This window comes from Myxocyprinus asiaticus, chromosome 34 (genome assembly GCF_019703515.2).
Source record: "Myxocyprinus asiaticus isolate MX2 ecotype Aquarium Trade chromosome 34, UBuf_Myxa_2, whole genome shotgun sequence".
Classification (NCBI taxonomy): domain Eukaryota; kingdom Metazoa; phylum Chordata; class Actinopteri; order Cypriniformes; family Catostomidae; genus Myxocyprinus; species Myxocyprinus asiaticus.
In genome coordinates, this window is record NC_059377.1 from 25576123 (window position 1) to 25593873 (window position 17751).

Below are 17751 nucleotides of genomic sequence, written 5' to 3' on the forward strand. Positions count from 1 at the left end.
TTGTAATTTTATTGTAATATAAGCAATTCTGCTTATGTCTTTTATAAAGGTTTTCTTAAAATCATAATCAGTGATGTCCAATCATACTTCCTATGCCATTGGTGTGCTTAGCCCCATAATTTTATTGATATTATTTAATTCATTCATTTCAGTGTTAGAAATTAATCCTTTTATTTTATTCATTTGTGTTTTTATTCATATTTTATATTACAATGTAATGTGACAAGCAAATTCTTATATTTTAGCTTCTTCCTTTAATTTTTTAGACCTATTTCACATTTACTTTTCCGATTTCCATGATTATTTGAAGGCTGTCTTTTTTGGTGGAGCTCTCAGCAGGGTTCTATCAAAGTAAACCGTTGCCTTCCACCTTGGAACTAGGCAAATCGGGACTTTGTTGTGTCTTTGTCTTGGCTCCATCCTCTCTATTGTTTTCCTATGTTGCTTTATTTTTCATTGAGCGTGGTGATAACTCATCTAAAGAATTCTGAAAATTTGAGCTGGAAGGTCATGTGAAAACTTGTCCTGGTGCTGTGGAAGGTGAGCACATCTAGTGGTTTGAGGGTGGTGGCTAGATACTAACCTAAACCTTGGGTTAGGGTTATTTCCATGGTTTCATTTGTGTGGTCGTGCAAAACATGTTGAAGTTCTATATTCCCAAGGATACCAGCTAGACCAGCAGCAAGCCAGCATAAACCATCCTCATCATCAGTCTAAGCTGGTATTTTTGGCATGAGTGTGTAGTATAGCATATAAAATGCAGTAGACAATACAGCAGTAAAATGCTCTTACTGGTCACATTAGTGTTTAGGTTTGATAGTTTCAATGACAGTGCATGCAATATGAAGTAAACTGAAAAGTGTCAGAGGTCAGTTATAGGGTGAGGGTTTATGGGGGTCATAGAGTATTTTAGATGATAGATTAGATGTTAAAGTATTATCTAACATAAAATTACCCTATCAAAAAATAGAAACTATTTGCTTGCTCGTACAACATTTAGTTTGACCTCCTAAGGTTGGCAATAAACATTTTTATAGGGTTAAGGCTTTCACTAAACATGTTGAAAAATATATATAATTTTCAGGCCCTGTTTGTTTTTTGTTTTTGTTTTTTATACCCTGTTCATGGAAAGGGCCAATTGTGATGGGCTGGGTGTCTGATTATATAGAGAGCTGAAGTTGATAATTGAGTTTCAGAGATGTACTGGGCAGTTTGAACTTCCTGATGTAGGCTCTGAGGGTGTGCAGCTATCATGCCACAATGTCATGCAGTAGGTCAAGATTAGAGTGACCAGACATCCCATTTTTCCTGGGATGGTCCAATATATGATACATTTTATCCTGTTTGTGTTGAGAGGGAGTATAAAACACCATCCTGCTCCGCTCCAGAGTCATTACATAACCACACTACTTAGACAACTCCAGTTAACATGCATGAGTGTCTGAGCAAACTGTGTAGGGGTTTTACAAATATTTTATCCAGAATGTTATCTCTTATGGATGTCATAGAACTGCTTTTCAGCCTGCAAGCCTTCTGTTTACAGCAAACAGTGTGAGTGAGCTCATTATGATCATGGAATACTTCCAGTGTTTCTATATTATCCCATTATATATAGACAGATTTTTTGTACTTTAGATTGCTCTAAAAAATACATTTAAGTGTGTTTTTTAAGCTAAAAATGTGTAATACCATTGTCAGATTGTATTACCGATTTGATCTAAGTTATTAAAATGTAATATTGACAAACAGTTTGATAGATTTCAGGCTTTCCCCATTTAAATAGATTGGATTTGTGCCTTTATGCCTATTAATAAAAAAAATGCTGCCTGGGGGCATTATTAGGAATTTCCCATCACCATGGTGACTGTAAACATGGAGCATTAACATTGTTTATTCTGGAGGCATTTGAGAATTTAGTGTCTGTTTTAACTTGGCCTCTCTACTTTGACATTGACAATTCCCTGACTGTAACTGCACTGGCAATAGAACAAAAACTGTCTACAGAGCAGTTAATTGAGCTGCCCACCAGAGTCCAGAGCAGGGGTCTTTGCATCACTTCCTGTCAGCAACCAATATCGTAGTATCAAAGAGGTCCCTGCTGTGTAGAGATACAAATACAAAAGATCAACCAAAAGAAGACATGCATAAATGTAATTATGAAAGAAGAAACCAGAGAGATCACAGCTTTACAGAACTGTGCTTGTGATGTTTAATTTATTGCCTCCTTTTGTACAGTGTCTATAAAATGCATCAAACCCTCTTCTGTTATCTCAGCACCTTTGAAAAACGGTGAACACTCAATGTGAAGAGTCAGACTGAGTTTGATGTAAAGCCTCATAATGAGATGGTTAACATTTAAGATCTTAGCTTGGTTGTCCTCCCCCACATGTTTTCCTCTTGGCCCTCTGAAAGCATTCTGTTTTTGTTGTTTTGAGAGATTCCTCTTGCTGATTTTCAGTACAAAGTCAGGGTCCGTGTTACAGAAATTTCCTGGCTTACAGTATGTCTTAAGTTAAGATCTGCCTGTTGAAAAGACCAACACTGCTAGTCACCATCATGTTGTGTTTTGAAAAAGATTGTAACCACATATTCAAGACTATGGGAGACCGAAAGTAATAATTTAAAAAGTAATTAAAAAATGTGTCACCTCCATGTCTATGGTGGTTAGGGCCCTGGTTGTGGATGCTGGTTTGCTGGTGTCCCCACAAGGCTTCTTAACTAACTTAACCAGAATGACTTCATTTGTCAGCCAGCTTCACAAGAAAGACCATGCTGTCTGAGCAGCAATTTTTAGTTGGTTACAACCTAACTAACCATCCTAAACCAACCTGAACCAGCACAGAAATTCATGCAGCTGTTAAAACATGTCAGTCTTTTTGCAGGGCTGACAAGTAGGCTTGGGATCGATGCCTTTTTACGCATTGATAATCAGAAAATTTCCCCAAAGATTATCAATATATATTGCATTTTTTCAGATATAAATAGGGCTGCTCATTGCACAATAGTTTTTGTCAACACAACAAATGTGAGCGGCAGTGTAAAACACTGGATGCGTCTAAACATGGCACATTCTAAAATTCGAAACTATTTTCTACGAAGTTACGCACACACTGCCGCTCGCTGTCTCGGAAGGCTGCTCAAAATTCTACAGCGCCACAGATCTCAACTGACATAGTTTTCTATTAAATTCGACCCAAAACAAAGGACAAAGATTTGTTTACTTTAGCCATCACTGGATGATATATTGTATTATATGTATCTTTTATATAGCCTACACAATATATTTTCAGTTAAAAGTCTTTTTATGATTTGACAGCTTGAATGAAACCTATTCAAGGCTATATACAGAGAAAATGCATAATCATTTCTAATCATTCAGTTTGCACAGTTACACCTGTTTCATACATTAACCTGCATCCTCATCAATATCGATTTGTTCATTCTTAAAGAAGTACAAAAATCTTCGTAATGTTTGTGTGGTGACTAGATCCACAACTTAGTTTGGACTGTGCCTTGTCCTACCCATGACCGGCTTCAGTAAATGTTATATCAACCTCTTGTGGTCTCCTAATGCTATTGCACCAAATGTGTCACAAGGCGCATTTTTAAACATTGAAGTTCTTTTCATTTTAAAACCGCAAAGTAATATATGATTATTTTCCACCCTGTCTCTGGCCCTCTGTCTGAAACGCTCAGTTTTGGCCTAAGCGTCCCCTTTAAACTTCAGTGTTAATGCCCACTGTTATGATTGGCTAACATCGTGCAGCCCCCCAAATACAGCCATATTTGAAACTCAATCGGAAGAGAATAAACAAGCTCCACAACATTATAAAACTACATTTCAGGGTTTACACATAACACACACCCAACACACATACAATCCATGCTGAAATATGCCGAAGACACATCCACATGACTCATCCTGCACTGATGCACACATCGCCGGAACTGTATCAAAGACGTCAATCTAGTGCATGTTTACATACACCAACAATTAAAAATAGCGCAAATGGGCACAAAGAATGTGTCCAGGACGTGTTTATGCTTAAAACAGCTGAATGAAATAGAATAGGGTCTTCTTTTCAGTTGTAACTTAACACCACATCTTTTAAAAGCGGCGCGAGATACATGAAAACGGTCAAATATGTCTGTCTATTGCATGGTTTTTATACAAAAATAATTCAAAATAGTCCAGATGGGTCTCCTTTGGTGATCAGGAATAGTTAGTAGGTCCGCACTAGGCCTGTCTGTCCTGCTCTCTCTCTCTGTTTATGAACTGAGCAGTGAACACCAGTGGGCGGGACCAAGGGTGCAGTGATTTAAAGTAGGCATTGATGTTGTTGCTGTAGAGGCGGTCATGAATTAATGAGCCCACTAGTGATGTAGGGAAGTTGTGGAAGTAGAGAATGAGATGTTTTTGCAGCTTGTTTTCAATAAATGCTTTTATTGCATTGGGGATTATGTTTTGAGTTCTGAAATATACTGTATGTTTTTATAGTAGAATGTCCTCTTATATGTCAAAATATCAAGGAAAATTAGATTCCTCATGGCATGACCCCTTTAAAAACAGCGCAGATGGACATAAAAACGTGTCTGGTGTAAACGGCCCCTAAGGATGTTTCTGTAATACAGTCCTTGGTCCCCAAGTGTCCAAAAGCATTTTTAAAATAAAAAAGAGAATTTATGCTCACAAACTTGCACAGAGAGCATGCATGACTTCACTGGAAACTTCGAGACAACAGAAGCAATCAAATCATCTTAATGAAGAACTCTAAGCCAACATACTTTGTCTGATCTTGTGTCTCATTCAGCCAATGTTTGCACTTCTGTGCGTATGAATTAGTCATCAGGCACTGAAAGACTGTCTAAACACCTTATATTACTTGTGGGCAGGGTGGTGTTAGGGTGGGGGAAGTTTAGGCTGGGTAACAGGCTTGGATCACATCCTGATGGACAACAGTAGATGGGACGGTCCCTGTGGGTCACTCTCTGCATGGTGGGGGGTGGAAAGAACCACCTGAGACCGCCACTCTCCAAACCTTATACTGATTTTAGAGATTGCAAAAGCAACAACAAAGAGGGGGAATTTGGAGTCATTTGGGGCCCCTGTGCTATGCTTGCTTTGGCTAAATGTGGAGGATTTGTTTTTGTGGTCAATAAGATTTTGCTTTGGTCTCCTCAGGAGACATTTGGCCCTCTGAGAGATCTGCTTTCCGGTTTTCATCCCTCAATTCAGTTGACTTTAAAGGAATTGTGTCCACCTAAATTCAAATGTAGGATATTTTGTCTCATGTTCACTATTAGATTTCCAGTTAGAAACATGTTACCACAAGTTTGTTGGTTTTTACTCTTCTTTAGAGAAATTCATAAAAAATATTAGAGATATTTTACCCAAAATTACAATTCTGTCATCATTTACTCGCCATAATGTTGTTCCAAACCCGTTTCTTTCTTCCGTGAAACACAAAAGGTGAATTTGTGAAGAATATCCTGGCCGGTGTTGTCCATATAATGAAAGTGAATTAGGGCTGGTGCTAACCTGCTCTATAAAATTACTTGGAATATAATGCACAAGTCGTATGGACCACTTTTATAATACTTTTATTGTGCTTTTTGTCATTTTGAAGCTTGACCACCACAGTCCTTATTAATGTTCATTATGTAGAAAAGAAAGAACAGTATATTCTTCAAAAATAGTCAATCTGGTAGAAAGATTGAGGAAAAGCAAGAGTAATCACAGATACATTTGTCACATAGAACAGCAGCAAGTCTCAGCATGTTATTAATACTTTAGTCTGCATGACCCTTTGATCATTAGCCTTATACCGAGCAAAGCAGAAAATGATAACAAACTTGTTTGTTATGCAACATAACATGCCATAGGTGGGTTTGAATATTAAGTCATCTACAACACAGTGAAACACAACAAATGAGTTTGGGTACAACTGAAGTATGTGAATGGAGAGTCCCTATACCACCATGATGAGGCCTTAATCTAAATGGAAGAAATAGAAGAAAGGAAGGGAGAGGATGAAAGATGGGAAGAGAGCAGGTCAAAACCTGCTGAAAGTGTCTAGAAAAAAGTACAGTAAGAATCAAAGGGAAAAAATGTTAAAAGCTCTGTTGAGAGAATGTAAATGGGAACGACAACGCTACAACTAAGTCAGCCTGTTATGCTGTGTGTGCAGACTCACCAGCTGAATGATGAACTAATGAAATGACTCAGATGAGATTGTGTGATGCTTATGAAGGGCTTAATTTTGCTGAAATATAATATATATTCTTGTAAATCGCACAGACTCTGTCAGCTCTTAAATCAAAAGATTACTCAAGGATGTTTAGTTACAAAGTTTTTATTGTGAAATTCTGACATTCAGCCCCAAATTCACATTATCCTACACAAAATCCTAAAAGAAAGCCAATGGAACTTTTGTCATAATTTGGAATCCTTATCCAAATGGAAATTCTTTAAAAATCAAATATGATTTTTTTTTTTATATATACTATTTTTCAATTGATTTTTTTCTGATTTTTATTTATGTATTTTTTTCAGAGTTTCAGTTGGAAAAAGTAGGATCTTATTTGAGGTTTCTTAGAGGAATCTTCTTTGATACCTTTAGGATCATTATGTAAGAAATACCTTTTTTAGGATTCTAAAAATCCTAAAAAATTAAGTGTATATTTAAGGGATAGTTCACCCAAAAATTTAAATTCTCTCATCATTTACTCACCTTCATGCCATTCCAGATGTGTGACTTTCTTCTGCTGAACACAAACAAAGATTTTAAAAAGAATATCTCAACTCTGTAGGCAAGTGAATAGTGATCAAAACTGTGTGAAGCTCCAAAAAGCACATAAAGACAGCATAAAAGTAATCCATATTGATTCCAGTGGTTTAATCCATGTCTTGAGAAGCGATCTAATCAATTTCGAGTGAGAACAGATAAAAATATAAGTCCTTTTTCACAATAAATCTTGAAATCAGCAGTTTCCTTGGCGATCATGATTTCAAGCTTGATTACACTTCCTATAGTGCCTTCTAGCACTCTGCGCATGGGTCAAGCACTAGGAAGTGTAATCAAGCTTGAAATCATGATTGTGCCTAGAGATGTATAGTGTAAAAGTAATTACATTATGATCTGTTCTCACCCAAAATCGATTAGATCACTTGAGTCATGTAGATTATGTTTATGCTGCATTTTTATGCTTTTTGGAGCTTCAACATGTTGGTCATCATTCACTAGTATGTATGGACCAACAGAACTGAGATATTCTTCCAAAAATCTTTTTTTATATGTCATAAAATAGCATTGTGTGATGAACAAGGTGAAAAGTCCGTGTTTATGAATTTATAATCTGCCGTTTTAGTCGTGATTTGTGTGAAAGTGAATACAAGTCATTGTTGCTGCAGCACCTCTAGTGGTCATTTCATCAGGAAGCTGCCGCAATGCATACAACGAGGCACGGTAAAAAAGATTTAGAAAAATGTAGGTATAGTAAGGTGATTCTATGAGAACATGTTGCAAAATTAGTTTGAGACACTGATAAATAAAGCAATGACCTCTACACAAGTCATGTGATGTTGAACTTTAATAATTGATTATGAAAGGGTTCATAGTAGACAATAATAAATAGCCTATTAATGAAATCAACACTTAAATAAACACTATATATACCCGTATAGCTATGTATATGTTTTGTATATTAAAAAATGGACGGACGTTTCCCCTCCAATGTTCAAATGAAATCTGCGCCACTGGAACAAGCAGACTGAAAAATATATTTATTTTTCAAAATCCTAAAAATATGAAGGAATGAACGTGAACAAACATAGCAATGAGTCTTTTTTTTTTTTCTACTTAAATCTGGAACATGAAGATTTACAGCATTGTGGGGGTGATGTTTCTGGGGACACACATGTACTGATGCCAAGTTCCTTTGGATATTTTTACTTGAAAAGTTCTGGACAATTTGTCCAATAGACAAGCCTATCTGGGTTTGTAGTTGACACCACTCCACAAACATCTGTTGTTTCTGACTCATCAATTCATTTGAGGCTCTTATACTGCACACTTAGACACCCCAACACACGAACACAAGCAGTTGTTAAATGGGAGTATTGAGAGCCTGTTGACGTGCTGACATGCTGCATCTGTTCTGTGGGTCTGTTTCTACTGCTGCTGTTCTGCTTAAGCATGATGAAGGAGAAAGAGCAAGATTGTTCCAGAATGACTTTACGATGGGCCACATGTCAGACCCAATCACAGACATTGCTGGTCCACTCTCTATTCGACCTTGCTGTGCTTAAGCACTACACATAAAAAAATAATAATTATTATTTTCTTTAGTGATTTTTGTCTTGTTTTCCTGTAAAATTATCTGAGTATCAATTAAACAACACTGTAAAAAACTTTAGTGTGAGTTTACAGTAAATTCCTGGCTACGAGCTGCATGACTTTCACAATACCGTTATATTTTACAGTAGTATTTCGACAGTTTATTACAATTAATACTGAACTGTTTTGTGTGATTTTGCAGTGAACAGGACCAGGGAATGACTGGAATTTAGCAGTACATAAAACATTATTTTATGTATATTCTTAACCAGCAATCTTTTTTAATTGTCACCAATTGAGCTTTGTATCTAGAGTGTTGATATCTTTTCATGCCTGGTTGAAAAGTGACATTAAAAGATTTTGAAAAATGAAAGTAATCATATTATTACATATATACCTTCCTCATTGATGGTTTAAAATAATTACATTTCATCACTTTTAAATGCATGAAGTAGAGGTGGTTATATATCAGACTTAAAGTCAATCACTAATCTGAGTTCCTCTGTGCATTTCAATGCAATATATTGTGTTCTTTAACACAATTGCACTAGCTGGTGGAAAATTTGTTTAAAATGATTAGGTCAAAGTTCCCATCCAAAGCAAATTTATTCAGGTACAAAATGACATATCATGCATAATGATGTATATCCAGTGTATAAACACCCATGATTTGATTAGCACAATATTAGCCCTGAAGTATGAAGCTATGTGCTTTTTCCAAAATCGTCACTTTGGGGCAAAATAAACCGAACAATCTGGGAAAAGTTGAGCCACTGGTTTTTACTGGGAAAAATAAATAAATAAATAAAAAAATAATAATAATTCTGTTAACTAATTGTTTTCTTTATAATGTTTACAATTAAAAGAGTGAGATTGTTTTTCTTTTGGCAAATATTTTAAGCATTTACTGTAGGCTAAGTGATTGATCCAAATCATTTTTTTTTTTTTTTATATTTTTATTTTTATTTTTTATTTATATGCAATGACAATCCTCGGTCTTAAAGGAAACAAGGGGAAAGTAGGAGATTATTATTAATAAATAAATAGATTAGTAATATTTAGTGGAATATTATTCAGTTTCACTGGACAAATGTATTTGCTCAACTTACCCTCAGATGGCTCATCTTACCCACTAACCAGGAGAAACTTACCCCTAACCTGGGGCAAGTTGACCCAATGTATAATTTTTTAAATGCCATATGTTTGTGGCTTTTTGTTACAGACTAATTTTTATAATGTCAAGTGATAGCAGACATTTAAATAAAGGTAGCTCTATTCATTTTACCTCAAAGTTTTCCTTGTAAAGGAGACAACATATATAAAAATCAGCTCATCTTACCCCACTCTCCCACATTACAGCCTCAGTCACCTTCCACTTTCATTTATGGAAAAAAATGATACAAAGAAAGTCAATGGTGACTGAGGCTGGTCAGTCCCTAACATTCAGCCTGATATCTCCTTTTGTGTTTCACTGAATAAAGAAAGTCTAATGGGTTTGAACAACATAAAGGTTAGTAAATGATGAAGTATTTTCATTTTAAGGATGTTTAAATATGTTTACCAGAAAACTACACAATACTGATAAAGTATTTTGTGGTGTGTGTGTGTGTGTGTGTGTGTGTGTGTGTGTGTGTGTGTGTGTGTGTATCAGCACTGTTTTTGGGAAGTGATCTATCATTCTTGATAGAATGTGGACATCAACATTAAGCATCTGCCATTGTCTGACTCAAAGGTCTTTTATAACCACACACCCTTGTGAAATCTTCACCGCTGGGCTAATTTATCATGTGGATTGTCTGATTCATCTGTGCTAAATGCATAGTTTCTGAATCATGCATCCATGTCACTCATAGCAAAGGTTAATGAATGCCTTTGCTGATAGGAACCCTCAGGGTTATCTCAGTCCATTTGGTTCTGCTCACTTTTGTGGCTGAATGCGGATATGTGGTGGGCTCCCAAACTGACTCAATCATGACAATGGCTTTAATGTAATGTTACCGCAACATGTAGGAGGTTACTGTACATTAGTCACAGGAACAGTTCAAACAATACAGTGAGTGTAAAATCAAGTAGTCAAGTAGAATCATGCGGTGCAAAGTGTACTTGTTTTGTTGATATGTTTTACTCCATCATTTAGGTAGGCTCTTTCGGTACACATGTTGCTAGAACACATTACGTTTTCAGAAGGTGGAACAGCTGATTATGTAGTTGTCTTCTGTGATGGTTCTGCACTATAAAGTATTCTCTAGAAAAAGCTCTAAAGGGCAAGTCAGCTCGTGTTGTAAAGTCAATTGCAACATGTGCAGAAATTAGTACCAAGTTGTGTAATCAAGATCCCTTGCCAGGCTATACATGTATGTGCCTTCCAGCTCCTAATATTCAGAATTTGTTTTGTTTCTTTGTCCCCTTTTTTCCACAGTAATATAAGATTCCAAAATACAAAAAAAAATTAAAAATAAATCTGTTTTAATTTAATGTTTTATTATTATTATTATTATTATTATTATTATTATTTTTTTTTTTAACCAAATTTCAGTTGGATCTTATTGATTCTTAGAGGTTTACTAGACGACTCTTGTTCAACCCCATTTGTAGTAGTTACAATATTGTTGGTTTTCTATTTAAAAAATTCCATCAGCATTACTTAAAGAAATAGTTTACCCAAAAATGAAAATTCTCTCGTCATTTACTCAACCTCATGCCATTCCAGATGTGCATGACTTTCTGTCTTCTGCTGAACACAAACAAATATTTTTAGGTCCTCACAATGCAAATGAATGGGTACCAAAATGTTGAAGCTCCAAAATGCACATAAAGACAGCATAAAAGTAATCATTAAGACTCCAGTGGTTAAATCTATACCTCCAGAAGCAATATGATAAGTGTGGGTGAGAAACAGATAAATATTTAAGTTCTTTTTTTACTATAAATCTCCACTTCCACTTTTTGGCAATTCGCATTCTTTGTGCATATCACCACCTACTGGGTAGGGAGGAGAATTTATAGTAAAAAATTATCTACTTGATGAAAATGTTGAAATATCTTCAGAAGTGATATGATAAGTGTGGGTGAGAAACAAATCAATATTTTAGTCATTTTTTACTATAAATTCTCCTCCCTACCCAGTAGGTGGCGATATGCACAAAGAATGCGAATCGCCAAAAACAAAAGACGAAAGTGAAAGTGGAGATTTATAGTATTGATCCATTTCTCTCCAACACTTATCATATCGCTTCTGAAGACATGGATTTAACCACTGGAGTCTTGTGGATTACTTTTATGCTGCTTTTATATGCTTTTGGAGCTTCATAATTTTGGTACCCATTCACTTGCAATTTATGGACCTACAGAGCTGAGATATTTTCTAAAGAATGAAAGAAAGTCATACACATCTAGGATGGCACGAGGGTGAGTACATAATGAAAACTTTCATTTTTGGGTAAACTGTCCCTTTAAGGATTTAAATGCATTATTGAAAACTTTCCTAATAAATAAATAAACAGTTAATAGTCATTTAACATCTTTGTTGGTGGCAAACCAGCAATTGATTTGTAGTTGACTTATTTGTGAATGTAGTTGCCCTTGTGACCAGAAGGTGGTGAGGGAAGGCCTCTGAACTTACCTTTGTGTACAGTATAAAGAAACTAAAGATATTGAGTGAAGGATAGATGCAGTGGCATGAAACAGATAACAAAATACTTTATAAAGAATTAACCAACGGGAAACATATGGCATGCAGATAAGGTGCTTGAAAACTCATACCAACTCACAAAAACCTCTAGGAAACTGTTTAAAGTAGCTCCATGTTCTAGAGCAGGCAGTGAGATCTGAGTGTGTGTTGTGTCTGACAGTGTGGGAGGGAGAGAGAGAGAGGGGTAGAAAGTGAAAGAGGAAGGCAGATAGCAGAAAGGGGTGGGTCGGAGAGCTTGTCCTGGCTCTATATAGAGAAAGAAAAGCAGGAGTGTGACTAGAGCCAGACAGAAGGCAGAGAGAGAGAGAGTGTGTACAACTGTGTTAAAGTACTTTGACCTGGAGTTGAAAAGAGACCAGCTCACATTTTTCCACTGGATATAACCGCAGGTAGGATTTTATTTCAATCAGCAAGGTGGGGGATGTTTTTCAGCTATTTCATTCCTGTGCTTTCTGTGTAACCTCCTTCCCTCCCTTTCTAATGCAAGTATGGCAGACAGGTGCGCAGTTCAGAGGAGCAGACAGGCAGTATGATTCCATACAGACACTGACTATATTCTCTTTGCAAATACTTAGGATGGGAATTTCATGAATTAAAGCTAGGTAAAGAAATTAAAAATGTTAAGAATCATTTGACTTTTGATGGTTATTTGAAACTGGAATATTATATAATATACATTAGGTCTTTTAGGTTATTGCCACAAATTGTAACATGATAAAAGTTACAGTATAGTTAATAATTATTTATCTGAGAAGTTTATCCTTGTTAAATCTGTTATATAACTTTCTTAACAGATTCAGAATTCAGATTAGTTATGGGGAGTATTGCAATAATGATTTCAGGATTAATTAATGTAGTAAAAATGGTGAATGTAAGTAAGAGTTAAAGGGACAAGTTAATCTTTGCAGGAAAATGAATGTGTGATAACAGATATACCTCAGTTTACCACAATGGGAGAAAACCAAGTGCTTGATTTTTAGCATCATTGTTGCTTTCACCTTTTGGTGTTTGAAACCATGTATATAAGAAGTAGGTAGGTGCTTGAATCATTAAACTCCTTTGACAGCTCAATATGACTGCTGTGTTGATATGCCTGGTCAGAATCCTCTAGAATGTTCACTATCTTTCTATTAGACTCATTTAACTTGTGGAAGATTCTAGACTTGGCTCTCAAAGTCCATAAGTGACTTGTATGTGTCTGTATTATCCTGTAATATTTCCCTTTCTAAAATCACACAAACTTACATTCTCGATAAAATAAATAAATAAATAAAAAAAACATTAAAAAAATAAATTAAAATAACATCTCTAACATTTATAAGAAATCATTTTGTCATTTAATATATTTAAAATATTCATATATTTAAAATATTCATATATTTTTTTCATATATATACTGTAAAAAAAATACTTCTTAAATGTTAGGTGTTTTATTTTTTAGCTTGGTTAATTGAATTCATTCGAATTGTTGATTAAAACAACTGGGGGATGATGTTTGTTAGTGAAGTTTAAAGTTTAAAAGTAAAGTTTTTTTGTACTTCCTTTTTGAGTAAGCCTTAAGAAGTCTCTGTAAGACAATAGAGCCCAGCACACAAGACAGAATGGAGGTGATTACTGGCTTTAATTGGTCTTCTGTATTTATATTACACTCTGATTTGTTGGGGATTTTGTTGTGGTGTATCAGTGACAGTGGTGTTTGTATTGTTGTGTTTTACTGTCTACCACACATCAAACCTTCGTGCGGACTGTCTGTAGGATGTAAAAGTCAACATGTCTCTACATCCTACTGTCTTGCTGTGAGGAAATGGCATCAAGTGGTCCTCAGAAGTCAAAATATTCACATGTTCCACTCACTGTAGCTACATTAATGCTGATGCTCAATGGAATGATCGCTTCACATGTTCCACTCACTGTAGCTACATTAATACTGATGCTCAATGGAATGATCGCCTTGACAACAGGGTCATCTCCTTCATAAAAGACCCTCAGTGTGAGTGTCTTTAAACAGAACTGCTGCAACAACACTGATGCCATATGCTTCAGTGTGTGTGCGTGTGTGATGAGGCTGTGGACTGGTCAACTAAAGGCACAGTCATGCAGAAATCTGCACAGCAATGGACTTTGTTTCCAGGACTGTTCTTTGTCTGTATTGGGGACATTGTGCCTGGTGGGTTGATAGGGTAATTAATTATGCTATTTTTGTAGCTTGCTTACCACCCCTCGTCCTTAAGTCTCTCTTCTTTTTAACCTGAGACCACAACAGGCAGCTTGAGGGCAATTAAAGGTGACCTTTTTTTTTTTTTTTTTCAATTTGGAATGTGCTTTCTTTAAGTCCTCGTGGTCGCGTAGTGAATCGCCTCAGTCAGGACGAATCCCAGTTGCCTCCGCGTCTGAGACCGTCAACCCGCGCATCTTATCATGTGGCTCGTTGAGCACGTTGCCATGGAGACATAGTGCTTGTGTAGGCTTCACACCATCCACTGCGGCAACCACGCTCAACTCACTATGCGCCCCTCCGAGAACGAACCACATTATAGCGGCCACGAGGAGGTTACCTCATGTGACTCAACCCTCCCTAGCAACCGGGCCAATTTGGTTGCTTAGGAGACCTGGCTGAAGTCACTCAGCACGCCCTGGGATTCAAACTAGCGAACTCCAGGGGTGGTATTCAGCGTATTTTACCACTGAGCTACCCAGACCCCAATTACGGGTGACCTTAAGACATTTTTTCCAAGGAGGAATGGTGACAGTAAGGATGCTTCATTTGAAGAGGAAGAAGATGGAGTCTATCCCAAACAAATAATGTTAAAAAAAAAGACAATGTGATGAGGTTCTCAACTGGTGCACATTTTACATTGGATGCCAATGGGCATACCCAACATAGTACCAATGTTGTTTATCGTACCATATTTAAAATAGTCTGGATTTTATTTTCTGTAACCTTGTGTATGTCACGTATTTGTGTAGTAGAGATGATGAAGGAGAGGCGATGGATCTACTTGCAGGCTGTAATGATGAAGATATAATAAACTAAATCAACAAACTACTAACACAAGTGTCACACAGACAAGAACTAACAATCAAAAAACAAAACTGGAGGGTATATATACACAAAGGAACTAATGAGGGGATGGAAGACAGGTGAGGATGATGTAGAACAGATTGACGTGATGAGGGCAGTGCACTATGGGAGATGTAGTCCGGGAGAAAACTTCAAAATAAGAGTCCTAGGGAAACATGAGGAAGACAGAATGTGACAGTGTAGTTCTGTTCAGGGTTTTCGATGATGAGAGGATGCCCCACGTTGTTAGAGTGCATCCGGAAAGTATTCACAGCGCTTCACTTTTTCCACATTTTGTTATGTTACAGCCTTGTTCCAAAATGGATTAAATTAATTATTTTCCTCAAAATTCAACAAACAATACCCCATAATGACAACATGAAAGAAGTTTGTTTGAAATCTTTGCAAATTTATTTAAAAAAAAAAACAAAAACAAAATCACATGTACATAAGTATTCACAGCCTTTGCCATGACACTCAAAATTGAGCTCAGGTGCATCCTGTTTCCACTGATCATCCTTGAGATGTTTCTACAACTTGATTGGAGTCTACCTGTGGTAAATTTAGTTGATTGGACATGATTTGGAAAGGCACACACCTGTCTATATAAGGTCCCACAGTTAACAGTGCATGTCAGAGCACAAACCAAGCCATGAAGTCCAAGGAATTGTCTGTAGACCTCCGAGACAGGATTGTATCGAGGCATAGATCTGGGGAAGGGTACAGAAAAATTTCTGCAGCATTGAAGGTCCCAATGACACAGTGGCCTCCATCATCCGTAAATGGAAGACGTTTGGAACCACCAGGACTCTTCCTAGAGCTGGCCGCCTGGCCAAACTGAGCGATTGGGGGAGAAGGGCCTTAGTCAGGGAGGTGACCAAGAACCGGATGGTCACTCTGACAGAGCTCCAGCATTTCTCTGTGGAGAGAGGAGAACCTTCCAGAAGAACAACCATCTCTGTAGCACTCCACCAATCAGGCCTGTATGGTAGAGTGGCCAGACGGAAGCCACTCCTCAGTAAAAGGCACATGACAGCCTGCCTGGAGTTTGCCAAAAGGCACCTGAAGGACTCTCAGACCATGAGAATCAAAGATTGAACTCTTTGGCCTGAATGGCAAGCGTCATGTCTGGAGGAAACCAGGCACCGCTCATCACCTGGCCAATACCATCCCTACAGTGAAGCATGGTGGTGGCAGCATCATGCTGTGGGGATGTTTTTCAGCAGCAGGAACTGGGAGACTAGTCAGGATCGAGGGAAAGATGAATGCAGCAATGTACAGAGACATCCTTGATGAAAACCTGCTCTGGACCTCAGACTGGGGTGAAGGTTCATCTTCCAACAGGACAACGACCCTAAGCACACAGCCAAGATAACAAAGGAGTGGCTCTGGGACAACTCTGTGAATGTCCTTGAGTGGCCCTGCCAGAGCCCAGACTTGAACCCGATTGAACATCTCTGGAGAGATCAGAAAATGGATATGCACCGACGCTCCCCATCCAACCTGATGGAGCTTGAGAGGTCCTGCAAAGAAGAATGGGAGAAACTGCCCAAAAATAGGTGCTTCAACAATGTATTGAGCAAAGGCTATGAATACTTATGTACATTTGCAAAGATTTCAAACAAACTTCTTTCACGTTGTCATTATGGGGTATTGTTTGTAGAATTTTGAGGAAAATAATTAATTTAATCCATTTTGGAATAAGTCTGTAACATAACAAAATGTGGAAAAAGTGAAGCGCTGTGAATACTTTCCGAATGCACTGTATCTGCCAAATTTGGCTACTTCTACCAAGTGACAGCTGAATTTGTGCCAAAATATTGTCTTAAGTTTAATTGGACATACAGCCCTTGACGTCAGTGTTGTGCATTCTGAGATGCTATTCTGCTCAGTGCTCACTCCAATAGTACAGAGTGGTTATCTGAGATAACGTGGCCTTTCTGTCAGCTTGAACAAGTCTGGCCATTCTCCGTTGATCTCTCTTATCATCAAGGCATTTCCGACCGCAAACCTGTTGTGCATGAAAATTCCAGGAGATCAGCAGTTACAGAAATTACTAAATCCAGCCAGTCTGGCACTTACAATCACGTGACGGTCAAAATCACTGAGATCACATTTTTTCCCCATTCTGATGATTGATGTGAACATTAACTGAAGCTCCTGACCTGTATCTGCATGATTTATGCATTGCCCTGCTATCACATGATTGGCTGATTAGATTATAGCATGAATATGTACTGTAGGTGTACAGGTCTTCCTAATAAAGTGCTCAGTGAGTGTATACTGTATGTCTGTGAATATATGTGCATTATGTGTATAAACATACATTAAAGTGTAGAATTTGGTATCACAAATAATGAGAGAGTGACTAGCCTTATTATGACAGCCTTTCCCTGTTTATGTGACTGTCTTGGTTTTGACTGCAGGAAGTAGCTGTTTCCGTAACAATGATAAGTTTTAGCTCCATTAGTTTGATAGTGGCATTATATCCCTTCTTGACCCATGAAGATAAACAGGTCCGTTTCCTTTTTTTTTTTTTTTAAAGTTCTTAAAGGGCCATCCTTATTCTGACATGTTAATATAATTTTTTTTTATAACCGAACAGAAGTGCAGAGCCATGATGGGATGGCAAGATTAAGTCTAATATCTCCAAAATTACACCT

General features: G+C 37.2%; 1 protein-coding gene across 1 annotated transcript in view; it reads left to right on the forward strand.

Annotated features, from left to right (window-relative positions):
• The first annotated feature begins 12267 nt into the window (after positions 1–12267).
• The window catches only part of LOC127425352 (tubulointerstitial nephritis antigen-like), a 53032-nt gene continuing 47548 nt past the window's right edge, over positions 12268–17751 (forward strand). The window contains exon 1 of the mRNA XM_051671266.1: positions 12268–12416. The gene's annotated coding sequence lies outside the window, so the exon portion shown is untranslated. The remainder of the gene's footprint in view (positions 12417–17751) is intronic.